General features: G+C 48.9%; 1 protein-coding gene across 11 annotated transcripts in view; it reads left to right on the top strand.

Moving 5' to 3' along the window:
- PTPRE (protein tyrosine phosphatase receptor type E) overlaps positions 1-15,066 on the top strand; it is a 179,707-nt gene that overhangs the window by 78,194 nt on the left and 86,447 nt on the right. The gene's annotated exons all lie outside the window — the stretch shown is intronic.

Here is a 15,066-nt window from a genome sequence, read left to right as displayed (position 1 = left end):
AGGGAGTGATGAGATCACTTGTATAACTATGGGGGAAGTTAAAGCAAAGGGGAAGATCATCCATTAATCCCCTAAAAGTATAGTTAAAATTGATGGGATAATGATCTTTATCACAAGAAGTATAGGATCCTCCCAAGAGATGAGGCTGGTCTGTGTTGACCCGTATAGGGTCGCTGTTCCAAGTAACTACTTGGAAGGTCAGGGGATCAGGGAAATGTGCCCAGTATTTTTTTGAAGTATAAGAGGTAGCACTTGCCTGACAAGACAGTAAAGCAAGCATGGCAATAAAAACCCTTTCGGGAGAGGCTGAAGATCGCTGCAGGGAAGCTATTCTCTGTGCTTGATGACAGAGTGACTTAATTTGTCCCCATGTGGGTATGGAGGCTTGTTGAGTTGTCCGCGCAGGACGTCCTGGTGGTTTCCATTTGTTCTTCTGGGATCTCCATTGCCGGTTGTTTCAGAGTCTGCTGGACCTTCTAGGCCGAGGTAAGGGCAGAGGAGTGCTCTTCCTCCTCTATGGTTGAGGCTGCGAGGGAACCGGAGGTCTGGGGGACTGCGACATGGCGAATCAGTCTGTCTGGGATCTAAATTGGCGAGTCAGCACGCTGTGGGAAAATATAAGCATACCCTCGCCCACTGGTTAGCAAGGGATCAGGTCCCTTCCATAGTCTGGAAAGGAGGTCTTTCCACTCTACTAAAGGTTTCCTATCTTTTTGTTCTGGGTTCCAGGGACGGAACATAGCTGTTAAACCGGCTTGATCAGCATTAAGGTTATTAAGCACAAAGAGGGCGTGCTGCAAAACGTGGTGTGGAGAACTATTTGAACTGCCCTTCCTGTAATTTAGAAATTTGTGTTTTAAGCGTCTGATGTGCCCTTTCTACAATTGCTTGTCCCTGGGGATTGTAAGGAATTCCTGTAGAGTGGGATATACCGAATTGGGCACAGAAATTTTTAAAGGACTTAGATGTATAAGCTGGAGCATTGTCTGTCTTAATTGATTTTGGCATTCCTAAATAGGAAAAACAGGCAAAAAGATGTTGAACTACATCTTTATAGGCTTCTCCCGTTCTGGCAGTAGCCACAATGACATGGGAGAAGGTATCTACAGTAACGTGCACAAAGGATAGTTTTCCAAAAGAAGGAACATGTGTTACATCCATCTGCCAAAGCACATTAGGTAGTAAGCCACGGGGATTTACCCCAAAAGGCAAAGTGGGAACTGAAGTAGGGCAAAGTTGACATGTCCTAACAATTTCTCGTGCAGATTCCCTAGGAATATGGAATTGGTATCGAAGGGCAGTTGCATTTTGATGATGCATACCACCACCTGGGAAACTTATTGATTAAAGTTCTAAATTGATTCTTATTTGGGAAGAGATCGGGGAAGGCCTTCCTGCCTGTGTCAGAGAAATTAGGGAGTAGTCCATTGAGGCAGGCATCAGAAAGACAGGTATCTTTAAGGTGAGTGCCGGGGGCAGCTTTTCGAAATCCCTGAAAACCTGATCTGCCTTGCCTGCCAGGCTTTCTCCTCGTGACCTTGTCACGGGTGGAATCTCGTGAGCTGGCCTTTTCGAAAAGACAAATTTCACAAGGGAGTGTAACAGCTGAAATCCAGGTTTTCTCCCTTACGGCCTGTTTAGGGGTAGGGTCTCATGTGTTGGCTCCCGGCATAAACCAAAGCCAGAACTTGGATTTGTGTTATTTCATGATGGGGGCTGATGGCATTCTAACAACATTTTAAAAATACGCATTGACGGTATTTAACTGATTTCAGATGACTCTCCCAAGATAGATCTGCTCTCAGAAGTGGTACCGATTTTGTGTTCAGGTGTTAGATATATATAAATATTTTTAAAGCTACCGTGTTGCTGTTGAGAAGTTAATTTTTTTTTAAACGTCATGTTGGTGGAAATTATCATTCCCCAAAACAGGACTTGATCTATTTCCTGTTTTGCCAGATAATGTCGTAAATGCCTTATCCTGAAAACCAAGTGGCACTGACAACTGACATGCGTGTGGGGCAGGTAACAGCTCGCAAAGCAAGCTCACTTTCTTTGGCTCCTTGAGCCTCACCGACACCTGGAGTCAGTCTGGGTGTGCATTCTCCCTTCTGCCATAAAGATGAGGAAGCAGACTTGGGAGGCTGTGGAGAAGTGAGTGGACAGGGGGGAGGGGGCTCACAGGTCCCCGTGTCCCCTGCACGGAGGCCAGGCTCCTCTCAAACCTGGAAACCAGTCAGCACTCAACATCTTCTCCAAAAGTGAGGGGCAGACCTGTCAAAAATGGAAATTACGTTTTTATGGAAAATGTGATTTTACTGTTATGAAAGTAATAGAACTCATTACTAACTAAGAGTGTGTCCCATGGATTCTGCAGTTTTCTGGTTGATAATTCTATTTGGGAACAGTTTTATGATCGCCTAAGTTGATCTTGGCCAGGGTTCCGAAATGTTTCCACATGTTATCTGCTGACTGAATCCCGTTTTCTAATCTCTTCCAACACTCTTGCCAGGCTTCCTTTCTCTGTGGCCAATAGCCTGTCCATCCACTCGCCCGGCGTTTATCAGGTGTCTCCTGCAGGCTCATGACTGGGCCAGACCTTGAAAAGACACAGTGGTAGATCCTCATTCTGACTTCAGGAAATGCTGTCTGTAAGGTCTCTATTAGAGTCCTTTCTTTAGCAAGTCTGATTGTGTGTTCTGTGCAGTAGCCCAGACAAGGAGTGGACAGAAATAGAGTTTAGCTGGAGAAAGCTGAATGAATTAGACGTGTCCCTTCATGTCTGAGTCACACCTTCTTCGTCTAAAAAGTAGAGAGTCTCCTGAGGATTTTCTTAAAGGTCCCCTCATGACATAAAGGTCTGTGCTCAGGGGTGGTTCCTCTCTGGATTTTGCGTCAACAGCAGAAATGCCCTTCAGGTAACCACTGCTGTGAATCCTCCATATCCAGGGCCCATCGCCTTCCCTTCCAGGATGAAATTTGTACGTCGTGATGTCAATGTTTTATAATTTTCACTTTGAAAAACATCTATTTTGGTGCTGTCTCATCCCTGCCCTCTTATTTGTATTAGCTCTCCCACTGTCCCCCAGAAGAAGTGGGAACCTATAAAGGAGCGTTTGGCTCCCAGAAAACAATTTTGGAAAAGCGATCTTCTTCTTTCTGTGATGTTGCTCACATACACTGAAAATTTCAAAACTTAAGCAGAAGCATTAGTTAATAAAACAAGTGTCCCTTTTCCACTGTTTCGTAATCCATCCCGGCAAAGGGTTCTGGGGGCCTGTGATGGGGTCTCTTTCATCAGAAGTGACGGACAAGGAGGGCGAGTTGCTCAGTCTGCATGGATACCATGGAAACATCAGTGCCACTCTGCTCCCCTCTTGTGACGGCTCTCCAGAAAAATAAATAAAACCAGGCTTGAAGCGTGTGCTGCTGAGATGAAGTTGGAGATCTCAAGTGCACACAACGTGAGTGAGATCAGATTCAGAGGCATCATCATTTCCAGGACCTGCTTTTGGCTTCCTTCCAACGTGAAGCCAACACCGACATTCTGTTGTGCTGTTTCCCGCCGTGGGTGGATTTATTTAATTTTTCATGAGTGATTCACTACCCATGGCTGTATGTTTTCCTCCTGTGCAGCTGAGGATTAAGTCATGTTTCCTTTTAAAAAATGATTTTTGATAGAATCTGACTAGTGTGGGTTTGGGACGAGGGGACACATTCTTATCACTAAGACAAGGCGCTAAACCTCTGCTGGCTCTTACGAAATGGTAGTGATGTCACCCTGTGACGTTTTTCCACCGGAGGGGACGGCGCTTTGTCGAACAGCCGAAAACATCTCTCTCTGTAACAATGTTTTTGTAAGTTGTGTAATTTTTTTAAACTTTTTGTTTAAACATGTTGCAACAAATCCAGTCCACTTGCAATGTCACATGGTAGGACTTCCCTGATGGCTCAGACGGTAAAGAATCCACTTACAATGCGGGAGACCTGGGTTTGAACCCTGGGTTGGGATGATCTCCTGGAGAAGGGAATGGCAACCCACTCCAGTTTTCTTGCCTGGAGAATCCCATGGACAGAGGAGCCTGGCAGGCTGCAGTCCATGGGGTTGCAAAGAGTCAGACACAACCAAGCGACTTTCACTTCGCCTCAGGTTTCCCTAACAGAAAGCCCAGTAAGAGAGTCAGTGTCCCTGCAGGTTCACACGGCCTCCCCCAAGTGGCCTCTGTCCGCCCAGCTGGGGTCTGGTGACCCCAGTGTCCATCACCTTAAGTGACAGGAGCTCCAGGGTCATCTTGGGGGTGGAGCTGTTCTGTTCCCATCTCAGGCTCCCTGCCAGACTGCTTCCACTCAGAGGCAGCTCAGCCTGGCTCCTTGAGATGAATGGCGAGTGAAGACCATCTGTCTTTGCCGTGACACACTTCTACTGGGGCCAAGCAGAGAGCAGGGAGCCTCCAGGGAAGCAGTCCAGGTGCCTGCCCTGCACCCAGGGCACCCCACATTGATTTCCACGGCGCTGCCTGAGAAGATGGGTGAGCACCGGGATGGCACATGCGGGGGCCAGGAAGGTCCGGAGGCAGCGGGAGATGGTGCCAATCAGAGAAGAACAACAGAGGGAGATGATGGGGTGCCGTGGGAGGGCAGCTGGGCAGCCCTGTGAAGTGGGTCCGATCAGAGAACTCTACTGGCAAAGAAGCAGAGGAGGGGCCCACCTAGGGGGTCAGGAGGCTCACTGTTTCTCCCAACTGGCTGGGTGGCTTTAGTCAAGTGGCCCACCTCCTTAACCACCCACCTCTGCAAGGCTTCAGGATTCTGTCCCCCCAAGATGGGCCTGCGGAAGCAATAGCATAGTTCTACTGTTGTTTAGTCACTAAGTCCTGCCTTTTGTGACCCCATAGACTGCAGCCCTCCAGGCTCCTCTGTCCATGGGGTTTCCCAGGCAAGGGTACTAGAGTGGGTTGCCATTTCCTTCTCCAGGGGATCTTCCCGACCCAGGGATCGAACCCATGGCTCCTGCATTGGCAGGCGGATTCTTTACTACTGAACCACCAGGGAATATCCTAGAAAAGTTCTAGTACAACGTGAATAGCCAAAAAGTCCTCTGTGTTCCTAGTGAGGACGCTGGAAAGTGCACGAGGCTGTTGCTTTTCTTTGGGGGCGATCTGCTTCTAACCAGCATCCTAGGCCCAGGCTGAGGGCTTCCCCCAGCTGTTTCCCTGCCCAGGGGACACAGCGTCATCAGGGCGGGCGCTCCCAGGCCTGGTAAAGCTCAGGAAGAGCCAGCTGCCCCGAGGGCCAAACCGCAGGCCTGGGGTGGGAGCCTCCCTCCCTCTGTCCCTGAGCAGAGATGCACCGCGGTCAGACATCACGGAAACCCAGAACCTCGCCAGGATGCCAAGCACCGCATCTGCACATCTGTAGACAGGTGGGAGTCTTCATTCTCCATCAGACCGTGGCTGTGGTCGAGCCCTTTCGGAAACTCAATTTGAAAGTGAACGTGTTAGTCACTCAGTCGTGTCTGACTCTGTACGACCCCATGGACTGTAGCCCGCCAGGCTCCTCTGTCCATGGGATTCTCCAGGCAAGAACACTGGAGTGGGTTGCCATGCCCTCCTCCAGGGGATCTTCCTGACCCAGGCATTGAACCCGATTCTCCTGCATTGTGGGCAGATTCTTGACCATCTGAGCCACACTTTAGAGGTTAAAGAAATAATAACTTTTATTTCAGCTGGGTTGTAACTCATAAAAATTTGTCTGTTGTATATATCACAGTATCCCTGGGGAATTTGAGAGAAAAAAAAAAAAAAAGTTGAAATTGCACCTAATCACAGAACCCACTGGGCTTGACCAAGGGTGAGCAGATGCCTGAGACAATGATTCACTGAAATTTCTCCACCAGATTCTGGGAAAGACAAAGAACTGTGTCAGCGGTGTCTTAGCAGTCCTGGCTGGTGCGCTCCAAAAATCCACAGGAAAGGGTTTTTTCTTCAGGAGCAGGGTCTAAAGAGAATGAAATGCTAATCTTGAGGAATGAAAAGCCAAATTCAGAGAATGGTCGGATGGTATAGAGCAGCCTCTTCAGCTAGAGAAAAATGCATATTTTTAAAAATGACTGTTTTCTATTTTTTCCCATGATTTCTGTAATACGGGACACAAAACAGGAAGTTAACGCTTGGCTGGACCCTTGAAGAGGCACAGAAAACAATGGATCTGCCCCCAGCGCTGCCTGGGCCACGTGGGGGCGTGTCACCTTCTGGAGGACCCAGAATGTCCTAATCCGAATCTCCCGAGGTGGCCTGGCGCCTGGCAGGCCTCTGTGTACCGTGGATAAATGAACAAATGAATGAATGTCTGAGGGAGACTCGGGAGATGACCCGGTAGCAGAAAAAAAACGCATTTTGCATTCTCCGTAGTGCCTGGGGCGGCACTTAGCAAGACCAGGGTCGTCTACACATGATGCCCGATTGCTTGTTCAAAAAGCAGGAAAAGAGCTTTTTTCTTTCTTCAGTGGGTTCCCTGCAGACCTGCCAGAGTGTTTCGTAGCTCCCATTTAACGCCACGCTCCCTGGGGCAGGGGGATTCTTTCAGGGCACAAAGACCCTCAGGGATGCCCAGCGCCTGCTCTGGAACTCAGTATGAGGCCTGTGTGTATCGGGGGCCAGGAATGGACCTGCATGCAGGATCCCGCCCAGGGACGGCGGCAGAAGGTGTGAGTCAAGGCCCCCGAGCCCCAGCACAGTGCAGAGCTGTCCTGTCAGGCTTCTCTTTGCCAAACACAGATTCAGAGACAGAATTCTTCCAAATTTCAGGACACGGCCTGCGGTGGTCAGCCCCAAGCCCTGAGCCCCTTCTGACTGTCTCTTCTCAGACTCTGAGGCCAGCTCTGGTGTGAGCAGTGACAGTCAGGGCACTGGAATGTTCCCCCGGGGTGTTTTGCAATAAAGGACTTTTTTTTTTTTTTTTTCCTTCTGGGAACATGATATACTTCCAGCTAGATCTTTACAGTTCTCCCGGCTTTCATCATTAGTTTCTGGGAAGGTCTCCCCCATTTCCCCTAGGACTGCCAGTCCTCGCTATGAGACTTCTGGTCCTCGGGGACTTTCTCCCACTCACTATTCAAAAAAGCCATATTCACCCACTCCCTCCCCTTCTAGCATGGAGGCCTTCTAGCAGGGTCCCTGTCCCTCTGGGCCTGCACACAAGTGCTGGTATGTGAGTGAGTGATTGTGATTTAATACTCCCTATGCAGCTTTGCCTCCTTTGGGGAGCAAGAGACATATAAATAAATGATTGAAGGCAACTAATGTGGCTCAGTGGTAAAGAACCTGCCTGCCAATGCAGGAGACACAGGAGATGCCGGTTCAATCCCTGGGTCAGGAAGATCGCCTGGAGGAGGAAATGGCAACCCACTCCAGTACTCTTGCCTGGAAAATTTCATGGATAGAGGAGCCTGATGGGCTACCGTCCCTGGGGTCACAAAGAATCAGACACGACTGAGCACACACGCAACACCCCCAAGCATCCCAGTAAAGTCCTTTCACAAATGAGGCCGAGCCGCTTTTGTTTGACTTTGTGGCTGTGCGCCAGATGTCAGGTGGGCCTGCTGGTACTTCTGGCCCCATTCTACCTGAACTCAGGGGAGAGCCGTGTTTGGGTCTGCCGTGGTCCCCAAACTGGGCCAGAACTACACATTTCAGCCCCATTTGGATTATCAATGGCAGTTCTTTTCCCAGTCCCCTAGTTCATTTCATGTGGATTCCTAAGAACGAAGGAATAGGCTGTCCAGTCAAAGCCACCTACAAGCCTTGAAGTTCCCTGCCTTGAAAGGGACACATTTTAGGTCAATCAATTTAAGGTGTATAGTCATAGGTGAAGGGGCTTCCCCAGTGGCCCAAGTGGTAAAGAATCTGCTTGCCAGTGCAGGAGACTCGGGAGATGAGGGTTCGATTCCTGGGCCAGGGCAGATCCCCTGGAGGACGACATGGCAACCCGCTCCAGTACTGTTGCCATGGACAGAGGAGCCTGGTGGGCTACAGGCCATGGGGTCTCAGAAGAGTTGGATATGACTGAGCAGCTGAGCATGCACGCTAAGAGGAGGACCTGTTATCAACCGTGAGTTTACGTGCTGAGAAGAGTGACCAAGTTCAAGTCCCCCGGGAGCTGGGCCCCTCGGGCACCACGCAGGATGGAGGGTGGGGAGAGAAGGCTAGACCAGCTCTCAGGGCAGCCCCAGGCCCAGAGAGAGGAGGGCAGGGCTGGGCACCTGGACACCCAGAGCTCTCAACGCCCAGGAGCCCTGATTATCACCTTCCTGTGCCAAGAGCTGGTGTCATCGCCTTACCCTCCCAGTCCTGGGGGAATGGGTGATTGGGTGACTGAAGAAAATACAAGGAAATAGGATGACGAAGACCTGAATGTGCAAAATAAGTCATGCTAGCCCAAACTGACCCTGCCGCGTGGGGGAGGATAGGATCTCAGAATTAACACTGGGTGTTGTGTTATCCCTCAGTTTGGTCCAAACCCCCTGAATTTCAAGCAGGTGAGCTGTTGGCATTTTTGCGGCCTATTCTCGTGGAAGGCGCTCCACTTGGAAGCTGGGTCTCACCACTTCACTGTTATTTTTACAAGTGTGAGAGCAGCGTCGCCTCACGACTCACAGCCCTGGTGAGCCCTCCAGCTCAGACGTCTGACCTGGCTATGTCACATACTGGGAGCTCCGGCTGCAGAAACCGCCTCCTCGCTGCCTGAGCTTCAGACACGTTGAGTAAAAGGCCAAGCGTGCCGTCTCCGCTAGGAGATGGATGGAGCAAATCCCGGAAAACAAAAACCAGGGAGCCTGGCTGTAGCCGGGGCATCAGTTTATGTCAAGAATGGACTCGGCGCCTCTCACCACCTCCTTATCCTCAGAACTTCGGAGCACCTTCAGCCAGGAGCCTTGCTTGCGGCTCTCCTCCCTGAGAAGAAAGACTTCAGATCTGTGCGGCTGGAGGCTGAACACCGGGGCCTGCTGACTCCTGGGGAGGGGGACGGTGTCGCTCTGCTCTGATGGGAGGTGGCAGCACGGAATTGGTCCTGAGAACAGCTTCATTCTTCCTCGTGTGTAAAGTCTGTGGCTGAAAATAAGTCCTCTTAGAATGCATCCTCAGTTGCTTGATTGAATACACACTCCTTTTCTGGATTTCCCTGGTGGTCCAGTGGTTAGGGCTCCGAGCTTCCACTGCAGCGGACACAGACTTGAGCCCCGCTTGGGGAACTAAGATCCTGAATGCTGCATGGTACAGTAAAAAAAAAAAAAGAAAGAAAGAAAAACAAGAAAAAATAAAAGACTGCAAACATATCCCGTTTCAAGACACGGAAATTTAAGGCTGGTAGGTGGCTTTGCTTGGTGGGCATATCTCTTAGCTCTCAGAGATCTGTCTCAACTGGATGGAGCCGTTGTTTTCCCTTCTGAAGCAGAGGAGGTTAATCCACGGTGGCCACCTCCTCCAGGAAGAGAGGGTGCAGCCCAGGGGCTTGCCACAATATGACTGTCACATCCAAGAGGCCAGGTTCAGCCACCAGCGCCGCCCTCAAGGGGCTGCCCAACAGCCAGTGAGTCCCGAGCTTTGGAGGGCCTCCATGCAAGGGACTTGGGTCCCAGAGGCCCCTAAATTCTCGGGGCCTGTGGATCCAGAGTAGCACCACAGAATTACCAGCAGGTGCTCTGCTGATGGCCCAGAGCCCGCAGGCAGGGTTTGGAACTGGACCGTACCCAAGGCTTCTGTGGTTTCAGAAATAGCTCCATGCAATAGATTGTTACAAACACCTACGTGGAAAGGCTGTTTCAGTGATGCTGCAGTGTCTGATTAATGCTTCTGTATGGCATCACAGAATGACTAGAGCAAGCCCTCTTGGCGCTGTGGCAAACTTGCTGAGCGTCAGAGGAAAATTGTCAGGTCAGGAACCTGATCATTCTTAACCTGGCTCATTTGGCATTCTGTCCGTAGCTCAGGCTATGCTTGCACATGCACTGGGGAAAAAAAAAATAAAACCCAGGCCACCTTGAATGAAATGGTTTTGACCTCTATTTTTAAAACGTGCGTTAGCGTGAAATAGGGAGCTTTCTCAGAGTTCTGCAAACCGCCTACTCCACCTGCCACTGTCTCAGCTGCCAGCCTTGGTGTCAGAGAGTCGGATTTCTTTCAGGAAATTCACATCAGGGACATGTTGCCAGGGAGTGGCACCCTTCACCTCTCATTTCAAGATGATGGAAAGTGGTGGTTTAGTTGCTCAGTCATGTCCTATTCTTGAGACCCCCATGGACGATAGCCTGCCAGGCTCCTCTGTGCATGGGATTCTCCAGGCAAGAATACTGGAGTGGGTTGTTTCCTTCTCCAGGGGATCTTCCTGACCCAGGGATTGAACCTGCATCTCCTGTATTGCAGGCAGATTCTTTACCGACTGAGCTACGAGGGAAGCCTAAAAAGGTTGTGTTATTCCTAGCGTGGATGTGGAGCAGCAAGCAAATGATGTCTAATTGTCTGGAAGGTAGAGAGCGCCTCCAAGAAACCTGCGCTGTCAGATGCTTCCGTTGCTCTGAAATGGACAACTTTACCTCTGTTTCACCAAAGGCAGTTAACTGCGCTGAAGACACTCATGCATGTGATACTAGAGAGGGGGGACTGTCTCCAGCCTGCTCTGCTAAAATCATGGCTTCCACAGTAGAAAATAAACTCCGAGGAGAGGATTGGGGGTGGGGGGCTGCATATCACATATCAGGGGGCAGTGTGGAGAGAGACAGTGGCACCCCCATTTCTGATACTAACTTCAGACAAAGTCTATTCAAACCACTCAGGATTCTAACCATACAAACTCTGACTTAAAGGATTTTTTTTTTTCCAGGAGATCAGCACTGGAAGCTTCCCCACGTTTTGTTGTTGTTGTTGTTTTGTTTTTAATTTTACGATTTTATTTATGTACTTTGTTTGCTTAATTTTGAAAGGTGAAAGTGTTAGTCGCCCAGTCATGTCTGAGTCTTTGCAACCCCATGGACTGTAGTCCACCAGGCTCTTATGTCCATGGAATTCAACAGGCAAGAATACAGGAGTGGATAGCCACTCCCTTCTCCAGGGGATCTTTCTGACCCAGGGATTGAACCTGGGTCTCCTGCATTGCAGGTGGATTCTTTACCGTCTGAGCCACCAGAGAAACGTTTTTATTGGAGTATAATTGCTTTACAATGTTGTAATAGTTTCTGCCATACGACAAGATGAATCAGCCATTTGTATACATACGTCACCTCCCTCTTGCTTATTCCTGCCCCCAACAAAGGGGAAATCGACAGTAACACAGTAACAGTGGGGGACTCTAATACCCCTCTTATACCAATGGACAGCTCATCCAGGCAAAATTAATAGGGAAACACAGGCCTTAAATGACACGTTAGACCAGATAGACTTGATTGACCTTTGTTGGACATTCCGTCCGAAAGCAGCAGAATACACTTTCTTCTCAAGTCATTCCCCAGGTTTTCTAACTGTGGTGCCTCAGTCCGGAAGCCAGGTCAGTGGATCCTCACCTGTCCAGCGCACCTCCCAGCACTCAGCGGCTGCCCTGCGCCTCATTTCCTGTCCGAGCTGAGCTCAGGGAGGCTCTTCTTTCCCCGAAAAGAAGAGGCAGAGAGGGGCAGGGATGGCTCAGACCACACACACTCGGGCCGTGAACTCACACAACCCCAGCTGATGCATCTTGGCTGTTGGCACGTCTGCTTGTGTTCAGCCCTGTCTGACTCTTTGCGACCCCGTGGACGGTAGCCCTCCAGGCTCCTCTGTCCATGGGGTTCTCCAGGCACGGATACTGGAGTGGGTTGCCATTTCCTCCTCCAGGGGATCTTCCAGAGCCAGAGACTGAACACACATCTCCTGTGTTTCCTGCATTGGCAGGTGGCTTCTTTACCACTGAGACACCTGGGAAGCCCTCCTGGCTGTTGGGAGTCACTGTAAATGTTGCAATCCTCATTTCTTCTTCTTTTTTTTTCCCTTTCTGTTTTTGTTTTGGACCTAGTTCACAATGAAAAGGCGCACAAAGCAGGAAAAAATGCTAAGGATCCCAAAGTAAAAAGCTTGTTCCTAAAAAAAAAAAAAAAGCTTGTTCCTTTCTTCCATGGTCTGTCTCAACTTGCTATGGTGTTATTTGCTATTTTTTATTAATTTTTTCATTGAGGCGTAATTGATTTACAGTGTACTAATTTCTGCCATTCAGTTTCAGTCATACATACATATGCATATATACATGTGTGTGTATATATACACACACAGACATTCTTTTATAATATTCTTCCCCATTATGGTTTACCATAGGATATGGATATTGAACACAGTTCCCTATGCTACACAGTAGGACCTTGTTGTTTATCCTTTTTACAGATAATAAATAGCTTACATCTGCTAACCCCAACCTCCCACACCCCCTCATTTCTCGGTAAAGTGGGCGTTGTGAGAAGTGTGTCTATTCTTTGTCGAAGCCTGGGTTTCTGAGGCCCCCGCAGCATTCCTTCCTAAGTGGAGAGAGTTTTCTTTCTGTTCCCAACACAACAAGGCTTCTCAGCTTCAAGCCGGGCCAATATTAGTGTCGTGGCAAAAAAAAAAAAAATTGAAAAAGGCAAAACAAAGCAAATACCAAAGAAGCAAATCTAGTGACAGAAGAAGAAAAAGACCAGAGTGCACAGATTACCTGAGTTCAACTCAGATTAACTTAATGAATTGGGGCCAGACTTAGATTTGGCATTTTCCTGGAAGTTGGGCTTTAGTAAATGACTGCCTTTTCCAAGAAGTGGTCTCTGAAACCTAATCCAGGTGCTTTGATGTCTCCCCTTTCGATTAACGCTGTCTTGTCAGGAGTCCAAGCTGGCACTCAAGACCATTCACAGTAGGAGCTCAGACAGCTGACTGCTCGCCCTGTATTCAGATCCATCCTTGTTTGCTGAGAAAGAAGCTGGGGAGTCCATGTGCTCCAGAGGAAGGCTACCACCTGCCATCTCCCTGGCGACCCCCCACCCCCCTCCTCTGCTGGGGGGCTGTCCTGGAGGGTGGGGAGACACCACCCTCCAACCTGGATTCAGGGCCAGAGCTGCAGAGAACCAGAATCCTTGAGTTCAAAGTGAGTTCCCAACGTGAACGGTTCAGCCTTTTGGAAATCAGGGCTCACAGATGGACAAGTCCTATCAGTAACAGTCACTTTTGTTTAAGGAAACATAATATTTTATTTATTTATTTATTTCTAATTGTGCTGGGTCTTTGTTGCCGCGTGGGCCTTTCTCTGGTTGCAGTGAGTGGAGGCTCCTCTCTAGCTGCAGCGGCCGGGCTTCTCCTGTTGCGGAGCATGGGCTCTCGGCGTGTGTGCTCAGTAGCTGTGGCTCCCGGACTCCTGACCACAGACTCAGTATTGTGGCTCATGGGCTTAGCTGCTTCTCGGCATGTGGAATCTTCCCGGACCAGGGATCCAACCTGTGTCTCCTGCACTGGCAGGCGGATTCTTCCCCACTGTGCCAGCAGGGAAGCTCGTATTCTACATTTCTTATTTAAGCCAAACTTCACAGGTTAGAGACCTCAGGAATTCATAAGTAAGTACACGAATATGTACTTGTGTGTGAATGCGTGTGTCTACTGCATGCGCGCTAAGTCACTTCGGTTTGTGCGACTCTTTGCGACCCCATGGACTGTAACCCACCAGGCTCCTCTGGCCATGGGATTCTCCAGGCAAGAATGCTGGAGTGGGTTGCCATTTCCTTTTCCGGGGGATCTTCCTGACCCAGGGACTGAAACTTTGTCTCATGCATCTCCTGCATTGGTAGGCAGATTCTTACCACTAGCACCGCCTGGGAAGTCCTGTGTGCCTACTAGTTACAAATAAAAGCAAGAAAACAGAGGTACAAATAGGAGTATTAAGTTGCTGCTTTAAAAAAGAATATGGCAGAGGTTCAGTCAATGTGAACTTCCCAAAATGAAAAATGTGTAGTTCCTCATTTCTAGTTGTATTGCTTTTGCTTTTTTTTTTTTTCTGGCATTCGATAAACTTCTGTTGCATACCAAAGTAAATAGATTCAGGCAACTTATTGCTCTGCATCTTTCCCCCATTTTTTAATTGAAGTAAAGTTTATTTACAATGTGTATTAGTTTCAGGCATACAGAAAGGTGATTAAGATGTGTGTATATATGCTGCTGCTGCTGCTAAGTCACTTCAGTCGTGTCTGACTCCGTGCGACCCCATAGACGGCAGCCCACCAGGCTCCCCCATCCCTGGGATTCTCCAGGCAAGAACACTGGAGTGGGTTGCCATTTCCTTCTCCAATGCATGAAAGTGAAAAGTGAAAGTTGCTCAGTCATGTCCGACTCTTCATGATCCCATGGTCTGCAGCCTACCAGGCTCCTCCGTCCATGGGATTTTCCAGGCAAGAGTACTGGAGTGGGGTGCCATTGCCTTCTCCGTGTGTATATATATATATAATATGTATATACATATTTTTCAGATTTTTCCATAATAGGCTATTACAAGGTATTGAGCACAGCTCCCTATGCTATACGATAGGGCCTTGTTGTTTATTTTATATGAACTAGTGTGTATCTGTTCATCCCAAACTCCTTACTTTTGTGTTTTGAAAAGTATTTCTTAAGTCATTGGACATAGTAAGAAATCTCTCCTTAAATTATCAAAGGGAAAAAAAACTAAGGTATTTTTGGATGCTCGCTCTCCTTGTTTGAAATCGTGTTGCCGACCTGGGTGCTGGCATGCAAGAACCCTCTCAGCTGTCCCCATTCGTCATTGCGTGAGACGAAGCACTGGTCTAAGTTTTACAGTCCGGTGTTTGTTTCCCAAAAAGCCTGCGAGAGGTGAGACAAATGGTTCGACTTAAGTGTGTGGCGTGACTGCATCGGAAAGCAGTGAAACCACGGCAGCGACGCTGCAGCATCACATCACCATGGCAACCGGTGGAAATAATGGCCCCCTTCGGGAATAAAAGAGATCTCAAATCTTGTTGCAAGCAAGTAGCATTGGTTGTCTGCAGCAGAGATGGTTTCCAATGATTGTTTC

This window comes from Cervus canadensis, chromosome 8, assembly GCF_019320065.1.
Source record: "Cervus canadensis isolate Bull #8, Minnesota chromosome 8, ASM1932006v1, whole genome shotgun sequence".
NCBI classification, from domain to species: Eukaryota; Metazoa; Chordata; class Mammalia; order Artiodactyla; family Cervidae; genus Cervus; species Cervus canadensis.
Note: the sequence above shows the minus strand (reverse complement) of the source record. Positions and strands in the feature narration are given on the sequence as shown.